Here is a 6,000-nt window from a genome sequence, read left to right as displayed (position 1 = left end):
TTTCCACTCAGTAATGTTTTATGGAATAGTTTTCTGGGGTAACTCACCACTTAGACATAAAGAATTGATTGTACAAAAGAGAGCAGTGAGAATAATTAGTGGTGTTCACCCGAGGACATCACGTAGGCACCTATCAAGGAGTTAGGTATTTTAACTGCACCATCAGAGTACATATATTCGCTAATGAAATTTGTTATAAATAATCCACCTCAATTTGCAAAGAACAGTGATGTTCATACATATAAAACTAGAGGGAACAATGACCTTCACTGTCCGTTATTGAAGCTGTCAGTTGCTCAAAAAGGAGTACATTATTCAGCAACAAAAATCTTTGATCATTTGCCCAACTGTCTGGCATGTAGCTTTAAATCTAGCTTAAAATCATTTCTTTTGGACAACACCTTCTATTCCATGGACGAGTTTCTGTTTCAAAACTGGTACACACAAAAAAAAAAAAAAAAAAAAAAAAAAAAAGAAGAAGAAGACAGAGAGAGGGACACACACACACACACACACACACACACACACACACACACACACACAGAGAGAGAGAGAGAGAGAGAGAGAGAGAGAGAGAGAGAGGGGCAGCACAAGTTTTTAATATTCTGCTAGAACATTGTTTTCCCACCTTTCCAAGACTTTTCCCCCTATGTGCTATCAGGTATTAGTAACCTCTTCTCCTTCCCTCCTCCCACCATCAACATAAGCACCTAACTAAACTTTAGAATGAAAAAGAATGTTCTCCAAATACTTATTTTTAAAATGACAAAAAAATAAATAATACATAGTTTTTGTAGATGTTTTATAAAACCATAAACTAATGAGTCAGATATCCTTACAGAAATCATGTGGTGGTTGCAATGGCGGCTTGATGCACTCTGTACGTAAAAGAGACATGAAAACAACTGTTGAAATCGTCGTGCACAAAAGTTGTTGGACAGCTATGCTTGAGGGACTTTGTAGCTTTGATGTCAAAGTCTCTATAACTTGTGAAGGAACTCCAGTTGGTTGTCCATTTCTGACAGTAGACTAGCATCAACTATCTCCCCTGGCAGGTGCAGAATCTCACCATAAACCAATTTTGCTGCCGAGGACTCTATATCTGATTTATATGTGGCTCATTGGCCCAGCAAGACTGTGGACAGTGCAGATGTCCACGACGTCTCATCGCATATTAGCGCAGCCTCCAGCGTCCGATGCCAATGTTTCACCAGGCCATTGCTGACTGGATGATAACTGGTCATCTTGTGATGGATGTAGCCACAGAACTTTGTAAACTACATGAACAAATCTGACTCAAACTGTCAGTAGTGCTAAGAAGTGGAAAACTGAACCTTGCCAGAAAGGTTGATGTGAAAGTGGTGGCTAGCATTTCTGCAGAGATGATGTATGTAGGTACAGCCTCAGGCCATCACGTATATCTACCAATCATTGTGAATATATAATGTTGGTGTCTGATGGAGGAAGTAGTCCCACCATGTCAAGATGAATGTGGACGAAGTGCGAAGAACTCTCTGATTGGGGAATGAATGCAGTGAGTGATTTTGCAAAGCTGCAAGTTCTCATCCACTCGTGGCTGTTTCTACCTATCCTGGGCCACACAAACAGCTGAGATATTGCCTTGACTGTCAACTGGACTCTAGGGTGACAAAGATTATGTAAGGCATTGAACACCGGCTTACAAAATGCAACAGGGACGAAAGGGTGTGATCTACCATGTGACACGTCACAATGTAATTTCATTTTCCACTGAGCATGTTGACTAGCTGTAACTTAAGTGCTGCAGTATCATCAGCAATATGGTGTGCAGCTCAGGATCTTCTTATTGCACCTTGGCAAGCGCCATCATGTTCACAAGCCATGAGACACTAGCCACTCCAGAGAGACAGTCCACATCCACATTAGTGATGCCCGATATGTGGCGAATGTCTGCACTGAACTGGCTAATAAATTCCAATTTGCCATACTGCTACAGGGAGCAAGTGTTGCATGTTTGTTGAAAGCATATGTTAAGGGCATGTGGTTGATGTATATCATGAACTCTCCCTCCTCAACCTGTAGTTGGAAGAACTTGATTGCCTGATATACAAAAAGTTTCCCATTGTATGTGCTCCATCTCTGCTGATAAGGTGATAGCTCATGCAAAAAATAAGCCAGCAGCTGCCAAGTGTTGTCCACCCACTGTTGGAAGGCTGCACCAATGGCATTTAACTGACTAATGCTAGTGGAGATTCGAGCCTGGGGTGCACCAGCAGTGCTGCTTGTGCTAGGCTCTCATCTCCTTGGTCCACTGCACACAAGAATGCTCTTGAGCTTGGGACCAGCCAGTGTTGTGTTCAATGGTGCCTGTTGTTCTGCAGCATGTGGTAAATTCTGGCAGTAAAAACAGAGAATTCCTAAGCATCTACAAATCACTTTTATTGCAGACAGCTTAATTAGCTGCAATATGGCTTCAACCTTCTCAGTGAGTGGTAACAAGCCAGCTGAAAATATTTCACAACCTAGGAATTCAACTTCAGGTTGCCTAAACACACATTTTTCCATGTTCAAAACCAGGCCACACTTTTTGAAATGCTCAAAAACTTCTCTCAGGTGCAGGCAATGTTAATCCTTAGATGATGAATACATTAACAGGTCACCCAAATAGGCAAAACAGAAGTTCAATCCACACAAGACAGAGTTGAGGAAACAGCTACCATGTTGTAAACCTGCTCTCATGCAATTCACACAGCATAATAATTGCAGTCTTCAGAATGTCCTCTGTTGCCATAGGAATCTTAGTATACGTTTCTGTGCAGTTTACAACACTGAATATAGTGGCTCCATGCACCAAGTGGTCATAATCCCTTAACAGCAGCACTGTGTAGCAATCAGGCACATTTCACAAGTTGGGTGCTTTGTAATAGTCGCAATGGACACCAGGCTCCTTCCTTTTTGGATACTACTCACTGTGCAGGCACCCACAGGCTGCTGGAAGGTTGGATGATGCCTTCTTGCAACATTGTGTCAAATTCCACTTTTTCAATGGAGGCACCCTGGAGCCAACCTTTTTGGCCAGGAAGACACAAGTGGTCCATCTGTGGTTTTTGTGGGATGGACTGTAACAGGCAAAATTTGCTGTGGCATGCCTGGAGGTCTCGTTACGGTTGGGAACTCGTGCAGCAGTGCACGGTACTCCTCGTCCACAACCTGTATGATTTTGATGATGTATGTTCTAGCGTCATGATGATACCCAGTGGTCGTAAGTCTGGTAATATTGTCCACTAAGAGGACATTTGCCACATCCACCAGGAGCTAGTAGTGAGCTAGGAAATAATTGCTTTGGCCACATCTACTACAGTAAAATCCCATGCGAATTGATGGCAAGTCCTAAATTCAACTCTTCACACCATGTGCTGTACACCACAATTCCTAAATTATTTGCAGTGGCCAAGCTAAATTTAGTGAGCGGTCTGCAACAGTGCAGTGATGCTCTGGACAGGATACTAAGGTCAGATCCTGTGCATATAAAAGACTTCTGGGATAATACTCTGCTGGTGTCAGGACAAAGCTAGGCAGCCGGTGGCACAGACGACTGATTGCTGTTTGCATTTTGGTAGCTGCAGGAGCTAGTGTACTTTTTAGTCTGCTCTCTGAATTTTCAATGGTACCATCAAGTTGGTGAACCAGCATCTGATACAGACTGAGTCAGGGAACGGCTCCTAGATCACTTGCACCTACAGCGACTAGGACCTACTTGTGACATCAAGGTGCCAATCTGTGTGCTTAGAGCATTAAATTCAGTGGACAGATCATCGTAATCTGCACTGAGACGGGAAGGGTCATGGACATACCACTACCAGACATTGGCACGGCACTAAGCTATGGCTTCTTGTATGCAGTCAGCCAGTTATTGTAACAGTGTCTAGACACACTTCTGTCTGTGATGCGACAATTGCCTTTACCTGTGGCAGCAGATGGCTGCTCCATAATGTGGACAGGAGATCGTCCGGAACAGCTCTGATGTCCACCTTGCTGTGAAAGTGACGCAAGTGCTGGGATGGTTTTCTATCACCTATGTGAAGGGAAGTGGAAGGAGTATATAGAGGGTCTATACAAGGGCGATGTACTTGAGGACAATATTATGGAAATGGAAGAGGATGTAGATGAAGATGAAATGGGAAATACGATACTGCGTGAAGAGTTTGACAGAGCACTGAAAGACCTGAGTCGAAACAAGGCCCCGGGAGTAGACAACATTCCATTAGAACTACTGACGGCCTTGGGAGAGCCAGTCATGACAAAACTCTACCATCTGGTGAGCAAGATGTACGAGACAGGCAAAATACCCTCAGACTTCAAGAAGAATACAATAATTCCAATCCCAAAGAAAGCAGGTGTTGACAGGCGTGAAAATTACCGAACTATCAGTTTAATAAGTCACGGCTGCAAAATACTAACGTGAATTCTTTACAGACGAATGGAAAAACTGGTAGAACCGACGTCGGGGAAGATCAGTTTGGATTCCGTAGAAATGTTGGAACACGTGAGGCAATACTGACCTTACGCCTTATCTTAGAAGAAAGATTAAGGAAAGGCAAACCTACGTTTGTAGCATTTGTGGACTTAGAGAAACCTTTTGACAATGTTGACAGGAATACTCTCTTTCAAATTCTGAAGGTGGCAGGGGTAAAATACAGGGAAAGAAAGGCTATTTACAATTTGTACAGAAACCAGCTGGCAGTTATAAGAGTCGAGGGGCATGAAAGGGAAGCAGTGGTTGGGAAGGGAGTGAGACAGGGTTGTAGCCTCACCCCGATGTTATTCAATCTGTATATTGAGCAAGCAGTAAAGGAAACAAAAGAAAAATTCGGAGTAGGAATTAAAATCCATGGAGAAGAAATAAAAACTTTGAGGTTCGCCGATGACACGGTAATTCTGTCAGAGACAGCAGAGGACTTGGAAAAGCAGTTGAACAGAATGGACAGTGTCTTGAAAGGAGGATATAAGATGAACTTCAACAAAAGCAAAACGAGGATAATGGAATGTATTCGAATTAAGTCTGGTGACGCTGAGGGAATTAGATTAGGAAATGAGACACTTAAAGTAGTAAAGGAGTTTTGCTATTTGGGACTGATGATGGTCGAAGTAGGGAGGATATAAAATGTAGACTGGCAATGGCAAGGAAAGTGTTTCTGAAGAAGAGGAATTTGTTAACATCGAGTATAGATTTAAGTGTCAGGAAGTCTTTTCTGAAAGTATTTGTATGAAGTGTAGCCATGTATGGAAGTGAAACATGGACAATAACTAGTTTGGACAAGAAGAGAATAGAAGCTTTCGAAATGTGGTGCTACAGAGAGGAGGTATTGAATAGGATTGGGGAGAAGAGAAGTTTGTGCCACAACTTGACTAGAAGAAGGGATCAGTGGGTAGGACATGGTCTGAGGCAACAACGGATCACAAACTTAGCATTGGAGGGCAGTGTGGAGGGTAAAAATTGTAGAGGGGGACCAAGAGATGAATACACTAATCTGATTCAGAAGGATGTAGGTTGAGGAAGGTACTGGGAGATGAAGAAGCTTGCACAGGATAGAGTAGCATGGAGAGCTGCATCAAACCAGTCTCAGGACTGAAGACCATAACAACAACATGTCTTCCTGAGTCAGCACTTGTCTGATAACAGTCTTCCTGCATGCTGTGACTCTACAAGCAAGCTCAGACTTTAATATTTTGTAGGTGTTTTCAGCCGGTCAAGCTGTGATTATATTCTGAACTTTGGAAGCATAACACTGATTGAGCTGACTCACTATCAATGCAAATTTAGTCATATCCACTGTAATCCCAGCATAGCAAAAGCTGGTCTTGACCTGGGCAAATCAGATAACTGGATTATGTGGCCAAAACAGTGGGAGGCAAATAGCCAGAGTACTGCAGGCATTTCCATCCTGCAATCAACATTATTGCAGACTAGTACTCTCTACACCGATCACACAGGGCTCACGACTGATGGGAATATTAGAT

This window comes from Schistocerca serialis, chromosome 5 (assembly GCF_023864345.2).
Source record: "Schistocerca serialis cubense isolate TAMUIC-IGC-003099 chromosome 5, iqSchSeri2.2, whole genome shotgun sequence".
NCBI classification, from domain to species: domain Eukaryota; kingdom Metazoa; phylum Arthropoda; class Insecta; order Orthoptera; family Acrididae; genus Schistocerca; species Schistocerca serialis.
Note: the sequence above shows the minus strand (reverse complement) of the source record.